The 15,648-nt window shown below is 41.2% G+C and overlaps 1 protein-coding gene across 1 annotated transcript in view; it reads right to left on the minus strand.

Moving 5' to 3' along the window:
- LOC135484382 (uncharacterized) overlaps positions 1–15,648 on the minus strand; it is a 58,686-nt gene that overhangs the window by 21,507 nt on the left and 21,531 nt on the right. The window lies entirely within an intron of this gene.

A 15,648-nucleotide genomic window follows, 5' to 3' on the forward strand; every position in this document is an offset into this window, starting at 1 on the left:
ATTTCTGACTTTCTGCGATTTCTCTCTTGACGTCTTAGTCGAAACCGAGTATTTTAGCAGAGTTTTCTAAAGATATCTTGCTTTTTTATGTCTTTCAATCTTCTTTTCTGGACAGTAGGACTTGCATCTACAAGTACCACACGTAGCTAGCAAAAGGGAAAACGATCATTGCCATTGTTCTACCAAGCTTCTGTACCTTTAAGTGGAGTATCTCTATCTAAAATGTCAGGATGGGAAAGTTTACCGCGCTACTTCATTAGTACTGTCCTTTACTTGCTTTTTTGACACAGTGTGCCCAGAGCTGAACTTTCTTATATTCGCATTTTCAAAACTTAAAACGGGCCCTTTAATCATTAAGGAGAGAACGAAGTATGGTTACAGAGTTAACGATTCATCACATAAGCCAGTTACTCGCATGTATCAAAGCCGAATTTCTAAATCACCTTCACAAATAGACTTCACAGCGTTGATCACGACAGCGGCAGATTTCTCAGTTTGTCTCTTGTGCTATAATGTTCCCTATGGGACCAGCAGTGATGGCATCGAAACCAGTTAATAACCAGGGTACCCCAGCCTTCCACCTGCCTTTCACATTATACAAAATACCTCAAACTCATTATACTCCAGGGCTTCACAGTTTGACGCTTGACGAGGTTCTGTCAGGGCGAATGGCTCTATCAACAGATAGGTTTGAATTGGAATTTCAAACTTCATTCCAGCAAGTCGAATAGCATGAAGCCGATTTGATAACGTGACGTCAAACTAAACTTCTTTTCCCCCCAGTTGTCATTAGTGTTCGAACGAGTTACCTTGTTATTGAAGCCAAGTCACAGTTCAAAAGTCTGATTTTAATATGCCCATTTTAATCTTGTTATGATCTGTTAATATGTCAAGTAAGCGTCCATGCCCCCCCCCCCCCCCTCGACCAAAAAACAACCACCTGAGATACATGACAGTCCATAATCCAGGCAGTAATAGATTATAGTATGATGAGGAGACCCCACGGAGCTTGAATATTAAGTCTCTTTTGGAGAATGATGACAGCGCCATAGTGTTTACTATGTTTCAATACATCAACAACGCACCGGATCGATGAGATACGTCCATGACCTGCTGCTTTTTTAACCATCTTTAGGTTCAATGTCAATTTATAAAATTAACCCATTTGCCCCAAAACACAAAGCTAATTAGTACAAAACTATCCTCAGAAGGCTCAACGAGACGCGAGAGGATTATTTCATACATTGTTAAAACTCCCGCGACATCGCGGAGACAAGAATGTAATCTTATTAAATTCAAATTTGATATAAAAATAATCTGTAATGATTTCCTAGGGGAGTGCTGTGCCTTATGCTTCCCATTGGACACGGATATATAACAATGAATGGAACTTTAATAAACCATCCACAGACCACAAAACGTGCGTCACAAGGCATCCCGGTGTACATCAAAGCAATATATCTTCGATGCTTGTGCATGATGTGAGGGGAAGGATCCTATCAAGTCCTGTTATAAAAAAGGGCCCCGATGAATCCCAACGCAATCTTTGCCCCTTTCCCTACTCCAGCTAAAAAAGAACTATTTTGTTTATCCGTTAATAGTCTATCGGGACGTCCCCAACCAGACCATTCCCCCTCTCTAATATTGCAGCCCAAGGGGAGAAATCAAGCAAGCAATCACAAAATCTCGGCAAACAAATCACATTCAATACGCAAACGTTAGAAAACATTACACTTTGCGAAAGGTTTGGAGTCTGATATTTGATAATAACGACTAATTACAGTAGAACCTCTCTCAGCGGACACCTCTGCCAGGCGGACACCTCTACATTACGGACACGTCCGGCCAGTCCCGATTTTTTCTAAGTCATTTCAAATTACAAAAACCTCTGTACGGCGGACACCTCTCTATTCCGAATTGCGGACAGGGCGATAGCCAATTTTTGGTCCAATTCCCTCCCAATTACGGACAGTAGGCAAAAAACAATGGTTTCCCGCGTGCGCTTGGAGAGTCAAGTAGGCCCGACAGGTGTGATATTTGCGTAATTAATCAACGTAATTACCCCATGGCATTGTGTTTTTGTATCCTAATTAAGCCGCGGCATTTGTTTACTCATCTTTTCAACTAATCACATAGGCTTATTGCATGTATTGTGTCAACGGACACTCATAAATCCACGCGGTTTTGTCAGTGTTGCGGCGAATATGCGTTAGTAGAGAAATTAGAAAAAATTAATTATTAATCAAAGGTGGCTGATGGACAGAAATTATGGGTTTTTTTTCACACATTATGACATGTCGAGAAGATTTCGCAATACAAGGGGCACCTTTTACTAGAGAGATTATTCACGCTCTGAGTTCCAAAGTAGCCCACGTCATTCAACGCAACATCACAAGCAAATACCGATCAGCCAACAGGTTTAAAGTTTCTACGCTAGATGTCGACACAGAGAAAACCAAGACCTGCAAGGCGGGAACTTCAAATCCACCTATCGGACGATTTGGCATAACCTCTCTAGTGCGGACACCTCTCTATTGCGGACACCTTGGCCCAGTCCCATGGGTGTCCGCAATAGAGAGGTTGTACTGTATGATGAAGTAGGAAATTACGAAGAATTAGTTGTTGATTTTGTCTAAAAAATCAGAGTTGGCGCAGAATATGGAAAAACTCCCGAGCTGCATCTGAGTAAATTGCGTAATAATTCAGAATAATGACACCCTAGTGTTCTATATGCCGAGTACTAGAAATGTTGATATTGGTTTTATTATTTATCAGGATTTTGTTTAATCTGATGATTAAGTATGCATTTCTTTCTTTCTACTGCATGTTACATTTAGGGATTATCTCAAAATTGGCTGATGCCTGCAAAAGACATGAGATTTTTCCATCTCTCTCCTACGCTCCCAAAGCAGCGACGTCTGTCTTTCTTCACGTCCGATGAACTTTTAGACATACCCTTTAGCTACTGCGAATGAGTGTAACCTATACTCCCCAACCCATCTTCAGCTAGCGAGCTACCTCACAGCTACACCAAACTCACATTAACCTCCCGCCACATTACGATTACACAGTAAATGGTCATTAGCCGCTTGTTGTTGATAGGGCAGACATCACTTTGATCAGGGCACGCAGTGAGCACGACATGACGAAAGCTGGCGAATATGGCACGAGGTCAACGCGAAATGTCATCAGTTATTCGTATTTGTGAATATTCCCCCTCGTTGGAACGCTGAAAGATAAATCTCACGTTTTTCTGTGTTACCCACTTTTGAAAGTCATAGCCTCGCTAACTGTCTATATGAAAACACTGAAATATGAGGAACTACCACAGATGTTACACCGAGTTTGACGTACCACCCCATTATCAATGGGTGATATGAATAAAGAGTAGTAAATGCTTTTATCTAAAACTCCATGTACATTTACACTTGGCCTTTCTGTACAAAATTGAAGTAAAAGCATTTGCTAGCCTTTATTCATATCACCCATTGTGTTGAAGAGAATATAACTTAGGCCATGTACGATTTTACACCTATTTATGAGTTACAGGTATGCTTTTATTTCCTTCAGAGTAAATTGGTTACTCGAAGGTACCAATAGGTTGAATAGGTAAGGAAAAAGAGAATGGTGCAAATGGTGCAAATGGTGAAAATGGTGCAAATGGTGCAAGGAACGCATTCGTAGTCAAATGGCCCACCAATGCTACTCATTGATTAGTTGTACCTTTGATGATGATGATTGAGGCATTCATAATGACCCCAGACCTTTTACCCTCTTTGAGTTGGCTAATTGCCGCATCGATCCGTAAACATCCTTTACCTTGGCATGTTATTGGTAATACCAAGGGAGATTAGAAATACACTGCATGGTTATGAACACGAGGCTTTCTAATATTATGTCCATGATATTTCCATTGTACCCCGAGCATACATGTACTATTTGCATGGAATGTCCTTTCCGATATAATCATCTTCCCATTTTCTCAGCACTTATAGTTCTTTAACTAAAGCACTTTTTCATTTCAGAAGAATAACATATAATCCAGAATAATCTAGCATGCGATAAAACAACAATATTCGAGCACGAGCCAACCCGGTAGTTTTTCTAAAACCTCGTCATGATCAGCATCAGCAGGGAATCGATGCATTTTTTATTCGCCGTCTTGGCATATTTTGCCATCTCCTTCTATAAATACCCACCAACCTGTCAGCCAGTCACTCCAACTCTGCCGGTTTTTCTTACATATTGATGCCAATAGCACTCATTTCACTCATCTGTCTCGAAGAGTATCGCTTTTACATTTTTGCCCGAACAATTGAGTGTTCTTACATCATTTCGCTGACATGCCCGGCATTATCAAGTGTTGTGCAACTTAACGCTTTTGACACATAAGATAATGGCGAAATAAAGGTTATGAAATAATAAAATATGAATTGTCGAATTAGGATATGATCTTATATACATGTATCATTGTATAGTTCACAGCATCAATAGATTTGTCCGAACGTAAATGCTGGTGTTGGTTTGAGTCAGATTGGCGAAATTCCTTCGTCAGCAGTGCCAACTCAGAGAGGAGCAATAATATATTTTAGTATTTCGTTGATTCGGAGTGGTGCAGACACCAAGGACCCCCTACCACGAGTCTACTTATATTTAATGCAGGCGTGTCTGAACTTCCAAATTGACGAACCGCTTTTTATGCAAGGTGTTGAAGTTAATCAAGCACTTTCAACGGTAACACAGAAAACTTCTGAAGAAAGAGTGATACAGGGTCGTGCCACTTTTCTGGGATCTGCTCTGCGTGACCGGGAAACGTCTATCATTACTCTCATATCAGATTAGATATGAGATTACAGCAGACTGAGACGTTCCTTGACGATATAAAGATTGGTACTAATGCCAATGATATTGTAACGTAATCTGGGCAATCTGGGTCTGGGCAAGGGTACTTCTCATTGACGCGACACGCGAGACCAGTCCATAATGGTCCTCAGTCCAGTAATGGCTATCACCAAGCTAATAGCCACAAGAATGAAGTGGGCAATATCGGACACATTTGCGGCTGAAGCTGTCATTAAGTTAGTTACAACCTTTTCGGAGGAGGAAGTGTTGGTCTTCGAGTATAACATACGTATTCCTTTCCTGCCAATGCATTTACTTGATATGGACATTGAGAGTTTTGGCAATAAAGATTGTTGCTCAGTTTTTGTTACATATATATACATTACATATTCATGGCCAGTCATCGTGCATGTATTTCAAGCCATGACATGTGACTTGGGTAACGACTTCGATATACATATCCGTCTAATGTAAAGGTCTATAAGAAATTTGAAAAAAACATATTGTGCAGATGCAGGTGGAATACAACAGAAAAACGTTCACCAAATTAAATTACATCGAACATATCCCTGGATAACTGTATTTCAACCTCGAAAATGAAGTCGGAGTGGGAATCGGAAGGGAGCAGAACCGCTCTTTTATGAGACAGAGTCAGGTAATCACGTACCTTCAAGTTAATAGCCAAGGTAGTTTTCCAGCTCATTTTGCTACTATTGTAATTATTCCGTGCTCGGTTTTCAAATTGCCGCTTTTTCGTGGCAAATAATGAAGAACTCTGGCTCTTAAACAAGGCTTTGTGTGGCTTTCATCCTTTAAACATGCTATGTGTACATAATTAGATGACTGTGTAAGAAATGCATAAATGGAACAATACGTCTAGTGGATAGCCCCCAAGGGTAATGATACTGTATATGGTGGGATAAGTGTGTGATTGTTCTTGCTAAATATAACAAAATTCCAGAATAACGGATCTCTTGAATTACCGCGTGTTCTGTCGGTTGTACATTTGTTTCTACAATGCATTGACACCAAGGTTACTAATGATTTGAAACGAAACTGACCAATTGGTGCCATCAGTTGGCTAGTTGTCAGTGTCATCTGACCAATGAAATGAATCACTTTGCAAAAATATCGTTGCTCAAAATGTGATGGGCAGCTCAGAGATCCTTTTATAGTTTAACAAAACCAAGGAGGTTCTATTTTATTCGATTTTCTATAAAAGTTCGTTGACAAAACCATGAAGCAAACACAAAACCAACAAGCAAAAAGCAACCGAGTTGCTTCACTGTATGAGCAGACAATCTAACGCCCAACTCTTCTCGAGCAGAATAATAAACACCGTTATCTGCCCATGGGGCTTAGCGTTTTTTCATGTTTTCATCACCTATGTAGACTCAGCGGCTGTTGAAGTGAGAATAATCCGGATACGGGATAATATTTTAGAACGCCAAGCATGATTTTAAAAAAATGGTAGTTGTATATTACATTAGGAGAAACGTCCGTGGTTAAATCGTGCCTGGTTTCGAATCAAAGAAAAAAATGGAGAAGTAGAATCCCCTGATGTCTAAATTTGATTAAAGTTTATGACATTTATCTTCAGTCCATTTCAGATACAAACTTATTTGTTTGGTGTGTTTTTTCGTTCGGGAGTGCAAAATGGAAATTCCTAAATTGTGGGATTTAGGAACTTTCGGTTATGCGGGTGATACTTAGGGCCTTGATCACATTTACAGCTTCATTGGTCCTTTGAATGGTGATTAAAATACATGTGTACCATTTTTTACTCGACAAAAAATTTCTTCAAAACTAGAATTGTGACCCTCGAAGTCCTTGGTCTTAAAATGCAGGTAGGCTAGGTCATTAGAGGCCCTGGATATCATCACAAAGCAACCAGAAATGATATCTGAAATTGACCGGTCTCCGTTGTCGGTGGCGGAAATTATAGTTGTGATTGTCCACCTGCTCGCCCGGTTACTCTGTCAGTGGACATAAACATAATGGAGGCAGTCGACCAAACGAGAAAATATGATTTACCACTACTATACAAACACCATTTGCCATGCCTTATTTTGCCAACATGAGCTCGAGTATGACCGACATGGGTATGATGGCCACTGTTCGTGTTCTTCATCAACTCGAGGTCAACACCGGTCATGTTAGAAGGACAGACAGAAACCGAAATGACCACGACAGCATTTGATTCAGTTAAGTCAGACACGACTAATCATTGTTCTGTCCTCCAACATGGCAGACTGTGAAAACACTCTATTATACGGTTTCTTGCTAGAAGCTGCAGTTTCCGAACAGCAAAAGCAAAACCGGGGATCAACACTGTCGCATCTGATGTTACACAACCAATCAAGTCACTGACTTTGACAAGAAACCACACTATTTGCCACGGATTCAAATGGCCCTTTTGTCCAGTACATGGTTGATTAGTTTCATCAGTAACATGTTGTCGCCCCGAGCTCTTTTCCTTGCCTGCCATTAACACATTACCACCATTTATTAGCGGGGTTTATTAGCCTATTATAGCTAGTGGGAAGTCGTATTTCACCCTTGAATGAACTAACACTTGTCGCTGACTTGTTGGGATGTGTTTGTGGTCAGATCAGAAAAGAAGACAAGGCTATTATCGATGGACAAAGATTGATTTCGCTTGGGAACAGTTTCACTCTCTGCATCAGTGCAAAAGGATAACGATTTTGGCACTGTACAGTGTGCTGCAGAAACAACGTAGGAGACAGTCTTGCATACTCATAGGGTGATCGAAAACACACAGAGCTCGAAATCTTTGAGTTTTCGCCAAGTAAAATTTTGAAGTAGTAACTCCGGTCTTCGACGTCTCTGGCGAACCAGAGACAAGACTGCTTTACTTCACGGAACAACATTTTCAGTTTTGACAGCGTTCCGCGTTCCATTGGAGAAGACGAAATTGTGTGCAGTCGCGTTTGCGTTCAGTGCATTACGACTGACAAGCTGGCATTACATTCATATCGTTTACCACATGAGCGAGCCAAGATGGTCTGTTTTGGTGTCAAACTATCTGTCCAAGGGTCATGGGTTCGAACCCCGCTCCGGTCACCACTTTGTCATTACAGGTGAGCGCAAAACTGACGGCAGCCACAGGATACACCAGAGTGTCTCTGCGTCGTCATATAAAAGTGACTTTGATGTGATCCAGCGTGTCTCTGTGGTGTCTTATAAAAGTGACTTTGATGTGATCCAGCGTGTCTCTGTGGTGTCTTATAATAGTGACTTTGATGTGATCCAGCGTGTCTCTGTGGTGTCTTATAATAGTGACTTTGATGTGATCCAGCGTGTCTCTGTGGTGTCTTATAATAGTGACTTTGATGTGATCTTGGCAGTGAAAAGCACTATTGCCATGCATCCAGATAAAAACAATATAAAGTAATCAGAACCAGAATAAAACTTCTGTCACATCCAGCGCAGTGGTACTTGTTATGAGTAATCATCCTTTCGTAATAACACTTCTGAACAAAAAAGACCATGATAAAAAAATATCCATCGATCTGATTCTAGCGGATCAGCAAAACAATTTGATATGGGATCAATTGGTTTTTTTCAAGTCAGCCACCATCCATTGTTATAATCGTCGTATGAGGCCCGATTCCACAGGGTATTGCCAGCCGGCCCCCTCGGAGGGTACATTATACTTGGTTTTTAACTTACACCCAAACGTAGTTGGTATAAACTGATATATATGAGGCTCCGGAAGAGGCGACTGTAGCGGGAACACTCCAATGGAATCGGGTCTGTCCTTGAAGAAGACACCCGATCGCCTGTAATCTCTGGTGAAAAGAGGTACCATCGCATGCCTTACTTCCAATCTTTCAGGAAGCATGGGAAGTGGAATAGATTAAATACATTTTTGCGGTAATGACATAACTGCAATCTCATGCTAATCATCAAATTACAACACTTGCAAATCAATGCATTACCCTCTACATTCACGTGAAATCGCTCTTTTCTCTTAATCAATGAGATTATAGTCAACTTTGGCGTAATATCCAGCAATATATGAGCGAGTAATCGGGTTAGTTCCGTGGAGAATATCCATCAGAATTAGGAAAATTCCTTTTTTGTCGTCACAACGACACTTGAACGAATTGGCTATTTGGTGATTATCTGTAGCAATATTTCTGGTACCTGTACTAAAGTGCACCAGTTTCAAACTTGACCATATTCTCCACAGTTTATATCTTTACGACAAGTTCGACTCTACATAGCTGACTGGACTTCGTTCAGAAAGTGAAATATTATGTGAAGGAATTACTTAACAATAAGATGCCAATAGATGTCCAATGTGAATTTCTTCAGGGATGCCCCGTTAAAGATTGATAGGAGAATAATTACACAGGAGGTATTGAAGATGCCATGCCATATTCGTGTGCATGCACCTAAAATTAATCCATTAGACACCTTCCGATCAATGTCTTTAGCCTCTTACAGACAACGCCAGCTTAGGCTGAACGGTCCTTGATTGATTTTAGCACTTGACGAGAAAAAACTAGCAGGCGCGTTCGATGCTATGTATAGCAGCAGCAATGTCTCTTAAGATCAGAGCGATAAATATAGCAACATCTTGGAACCCATCGATTTGTCGTGCTGTCGTTTTGCCCTGTCCGCTTACATGATCAATAGCTATCACGATAACTTTACACGGGGCTTCAGACGGCAGGCGGGACACACAAGTGGCCATTGGTACCAGGGGAGTCAGTCGAACTCTCGTTTCGCCTTCCTTCTAGGTGATCAATAGCTATTACAATAACTACATGTATACACTGGCATGACGGAGTTTCAGACGGTAGACGGGGCGCACAAGTGACCAGTGGTAGGAGATTCTGGTGAGCTGTCGTTGCCTGGTCCTCCTTGGTGATCAATAGCTATAGCAATAACTATACCGGGGGCTTCAGATGGCAGACAGGACACACAAGTGACCAGTGGTAGGGGAGTCTGTAGATAACTATTCACGGGGCTTCAATCGGCAGACCAGACACATAAGTAACCATCGGTACCAGGAGTCCGTAGAGTTGTCGTTTCGCCAGGTCCTCTTTGGTGATGAATACAACTCTTTGGTGCTGACTGTGCGATCACATATTGTTATCATCAAGTCATGTGATATACATGTTCAACTCCTGTAGGTGTTTACTGTCTAAAGGCCGGTCAAACCAATCAAAATATCAATACCATTATGAGAAAATAAATCTATGAATATTTCGTTACCAAAACAACTCTCGATTGTTTAGGTTGAATAAGTCACCTCATACTTGCTATTACGCCTACACACAGCAATGGTTATACCACGGTCTGAGTGTCATATTGTGGTCAGGGCCAATTAGTGGTTTTCTGAATATAAAGCGATTTGAGTGGAACTAATCAACTACTGGTTGGTGTTCTCGCCTTATGATGTCACACACTGCTAATGGCTACAAATTCATAATCAGAAGCATGTAAAGGTACCCCTAATTTGCTTGGCGAGCAGGAACCATAACCCTCTAATGTTTGGTTCATTCAGTGCAATGTTCGATGTTCGATTATCAAGCACATCTCTCTTTGTACTAAGGAAGAGCTCCACAATGGTGCTTTCAAGTTTTTTATTGGTTTCATGACAAAAGCACACAAATCGCAACTTTGAACGATTAGTAAAAGGCTTGATAATAGTGCGTCTACTGTTTGCCATCGTATTTGTGTCCAGTCGGAAGGAAACCAAAGTCAACCATCTCGAAGAAGACGACCAATCCATCTGCTCGAAAGGTCCATTGAAGCTGATTGGTCATTCTTGATCACGTGATCCATTCCTGTGGCTTTCGCAGGAAAAAGTTACCTTTGATTTCAGTGAAGCCTCCTCGAGTCAATAGTCTTATTAGGAAGCCAAACAACACCGTGGATCAGACCATTGCTACCGTGGAGTGGTACAACAGACCTTTTGATTAAGTGGAAAGGCGAGGAGGCCAAACAGAAAGCAGCCTTCCCGAGAACAGAGTCAACAAAGACAGCAATAACACCTCAGAATCTCGTAAGAAGAGGTGACCAGATTGCAAGAATCGAAGCCGGACTTCGCGTGACATCGTTTGAAAGGGAACTCTGTCCCCAAGGAAAGAACGAGCCAAGCCCGAGTTATGCCCACAAAAATATAATTGGCCATCGCAAATCATTAAAACTGACTAGATTATCTTCATGCAGATGAACCGATGCTAACGGATAATGGATTCTTAGATGTACATTACATTATTGACTGCGCAAACCGTGCGTTCTGTCACGCATTTAAATAATCCAGACTAAGGATAATCATTTTCCGATTTAAGAGAAACCCACTGCATCTTGGCGTCACAATCCTGCCTTCTTCGTGTTTATCGATAATTGATTTCTTCGATTGATGGATATGAATGACGGGGGAGTGACAGGCAGGCAGATAGATCTGAATCACTCACGGGGTCTGTCGTAAAAAATAGCAAGAATTTAGTTATAAAAAAGTCGACCAGCGGCATTCACAGCCGGTTTCATCGTAAACTGAGAAGGTAGATCTTAAAGAGGTGATCTTTTCCCGGCCTTCTGGTTATCTCCGTAGATGAGACTGATTTGAGGAGAAATCTCTCTCTGTCCGTGCACCACAGTCTTTAAGTTGATTTCTTTATCACGACAGCATGTGTATCTTATCATCAATGTACCAAATAAAATACCACTGCATTGATTATTGTCCGTGACATATCGTGTCAAAGCTCTCCCCGGGCGCGGGTATGCTTTGTATTCCTGACATGGAAACGGGCATAGATGCAAACCGCTAAGCAGGTGGAGAATAATCATACGCATTACCACATCAGAGTATTGTGACATTGGTCAAAGCACGGACTGAATTTCAGTGCGATTTTTGCAGTGCATCGAAGAGCAGCGAGAGTTTCACATGCAAACTGCTGAGACGAAGCTCACAATCAATTAGCACATGTTGAGCAATGCAAGTAACATGCATATCGCCACAACAGATTATCGTGACGACACTAGTCAAAGCACGGACAGAGATTTTTGCTTTCCAAGGTCGATCCGTAGTGGATTTGCACTCAGAGAGCAAAATGCATACTGCTGTGATGTCGAATGGCATCAATTCGCCGCATTTTGAGCTACATATATGCACGGGAGATACAAGTACATTGCAACACTATAGAGAATAGTCCGTTTAGTGGTGAAATCGGTCAAAGAATGTAGAGCAATAATCTTCTCCGAAATGCTGAAATATATCATCGATTCGTATACGGTAGTATCAATTTGTAATACCAATTCACCACACACAGCGCAGGCAAGGAACATGTATTGCCACAACAGATGACACGGCATCCCGTGGACATTCTTGCAATAAGCCAGATATCTGCTGCCATTGCTGATAAACTAATCAGAACATTCTCCAACCAGCTAAAACATGTTGTCAATCAACACGAGGGAAACCGTCGGAAAGATTCAGCGAAACCTCTCTGTTAAACTTACAAAATGATGTGCTCAGTTGAGAACTGTCTTGATTCACAGCTCAACGTGATTTTAGAAGCAAACTAGACTTCTGTTACACATTTACAGCAGCGACGGACCGATATGCGTCATAAATATGAAAAGAGTTGAGGATTCTGTCGCGACCAATATGAATCCAAGCGATATGAGCTTTTAGTGGTATTGATAAGCAGTTTAGCTATTCCTTTGAGCCGATTTGTCATATCGGGAATACGATTTGTGTGAAAATGGAATATCTGTGCAAATGGTGGGGCATTTAAGATTAGTCATTAGTATATGGGGTGAGATAGACATTTTAGAAATAGCTCCGCATGAATGCTATACTATCAAATTCTCATTCAAGCCAAAGTCAGAGCAATCAAGTTGCATATGCATGAAACTGAATATTAATTGATTGTTGGCTTGAAATCCTACCAATATCTATACTGCTAATTGGGCCGTTTCAATGGTGGTAGACCTATGATATCGTGTGACTATTCCTGCATTATGTTATGCAATCTTGAATAATATATATATCGTACATCTCAGCAAAACTGCACCGTTAATCAGATGTTTCACGCTACAAGGAGGGGATAACTCCGGGGAATAATTGATAGATGAAACAGCGCTTTTCTTGTGGGACATCTTTGAAAGATAAAAAAGGTAATCTTGGGGATTTCTAACTTAATTACCTTTATTTGCACGCCATCTGCGTGACTGAATCGATTTGCACAGATGAGCAAAACGACGAACGCCAGTGGATGATCATGTCACTGGAGTACAACTGTTCTTATGGTCAACTCCAGCATCACGAAGGGGTCAGAGCCGATGCAACACCTATGACTGACACTTTCCGTCACCTCGTTTCTGAGAAGACGTTTCGTTTAATATGGTGGAAATACTTCAGGCCTAAAAATCATTTCGTTTTATGCTCGGCACATTGGATTTGCAGAGAGCGTCAGGAAACTGATGGTTGAAGAAGGCGGATGAGGCGCTTTATCATGCTAACACAGAGCCAACCTTCATCTAATTTTCGTCACATACCGTCATCATGAATCACAAATTCTCTATTATTTATTGGCGGTCAGACGCGTTAGCAATATGCCATAATTGGCCATGCTGCTGTGTTCTTTGATTGAGGTGTTCCGGCGCCGTCCCATAAATATCCACAAAGGTCATATTTATACTCACCATGGTAATGAATTGACTGGTATTGCTGACATATCGTTACAAATGCATTAGTGATGATGATACACCGTAAATTGCTATGTATTTGCACTAAATGTCTCTGGAGTTATTCCTGCCTAATTTGGCTGTAACATTTTGCATTGATCGATGTATAGTTATCAACAAGCAATTCCAGACAAAGTTGTTGTGCAATACTTGTACATAAAAAGCCACGACGAGAAGTGGTTTCAAAGTACGAAGAGTACGAAGAAGAGAGAGATCACCATTCGAATTTTCATTTCGTCATTGTTCTTTCGACATACATGTAGAACCTTCCTCTCTTCCACATCTTCAAAAAAGAAGATGTCGTACTGAATAACAAAGAAGCTGTAAAGAGATATGCTTCTTTAGCTCACGACGGCCCCAGCTTGTCTGAACCATATGAACGAAGAGCACGAGTGTCAACGCGACAGCGGACAAATGCAGCCAATGATCTCCATATTCATCCGGATTTAACCCGGAGAGGCTCCTCTGTTGTGTGCAGATAATTACCGGAGCGTTGCCACTTAGCTTTGGATTACCTCACCCCTGTATAGCCTACGCCACCGCGCCGGGATTGAATTAGCGCGGTTATCGCAACTAAAGTTGGCGATACCCGAGGGTGCGGTGGCGACGCACGGAAATACCCTGGTTGGTGTCATGAATGACTAACAAGCTGGATCAGTATCACGGAGGATGCGAGGTGAAGGTACCAACTGTGCCAAGACTGCGACAAATCGACATGTTGGTGACGGATGTCAATACCATTGCCAATCCCATGTCTAATGAAGAAAGAACAACTCAACAAATGCTTTGTTCCTTTTTTTATCGTATTGTGATCATCAACAGATCTATAAAAATCAGTCACTGAATCAGCTTGATAATGATATTAAGTTATGTACAGTTTGTATTTGTGTCTTCTTTCTGCCTTGCTCATATTTCCAAAAAAACGAAGAAGATAATTCGTAGTCATACACTCTGATGTAAAGAACTGTCACGTGAATTGCAGTTTCGCATGTGGCCATCTTCAAGGTAGGATAATCAAAGCAAACCACGTTTGGAATCACTGGTTCTTTATGACAGATTTGTAAATCCTTTGGCGTCATTGATTGCCATCAATCGACAGTCGATTACCATTCGTGATACATTTACATACCCATCGTATCCATAATTAGACAAGTTACTAACAAAAGACTCAATCATCGATTCCGCCATCTTAAGTAGAAAAATAATGACTCCCAGCGAGATCTCATCACGTGACACACTGATCAATCACGTGATTCCTGATTCGATTTGTGCTATAAATAGATGGGACGCGTCTGTTGCAGGTCATTAAGATATAGTGCATCTGTTGATGATTGCTGCTGAGATTGACTACCGGCCAGATAGTGACATATGGTCGATTCATGAACCACAATGAAGAAGACGAAGAATCACTTGATTATCGGTAGATATGGTGCATATTGAATGGAGGATGGAGTAATAATGTAGAGTGAGAGTTGCAGCACAGTGAAGCCGCGTGACCCTTTCCTATCATGAGAACCATGCCTTCACATCACACCAAACACTCCCCAACTGTAACTCAGTTAGCTGACTACCACACAGCCGCACTTACTTCGACTCTTTTGAAGGTGATTGTTAAATAACACAATATTAATGGCATATGAGGTACTAATGAAACGATATCATTGTTGGTATCTCATCGGCTGACCACTCAAATAACATCGTGCGTAAGCAGGGTTCCAGTCAACGAGCGTCACCTCAAACAAATTGTACCCTTTTTCCCTCCATGTAAACCTTTGGACACTATACGTGAGGATCAGCTTGAACCATCTGGGTAGTTTAGTCAACAATATGTTCATTTTACTGATAAAGTATTGAAATGAGGTAGACATCTGTGTCAATGTTATCGACAATACATTAATATGCCTGCGTACTGGATTATTTACAGGGACAAACGCTGGTGTATTAGGCATTTTAATATTGTTGTGTTTTCTGGGTAATGAAATCCCGTACCATGTACATATGTGCAGCACAAACCATGGCTTGAAGAACACACTGTGTCCGTATCATAAAAGTGAATGTCTGGTCATATCACTCTCG

Source organism: Lineus longissimus, chromosome 1, assembly GCF_910592395.1.
Source record: "Lineus longissimus chromosome 1, tnLinLong1.2, whole genome shotgun sequence".
In the NCBI taxonomy this organism is placed as follows: Eukaryota; Metazoa; Nemertea; class Pilidiophora; order Heteronemertea; family Lineidae; genus Lineus; species Lineus longissimus.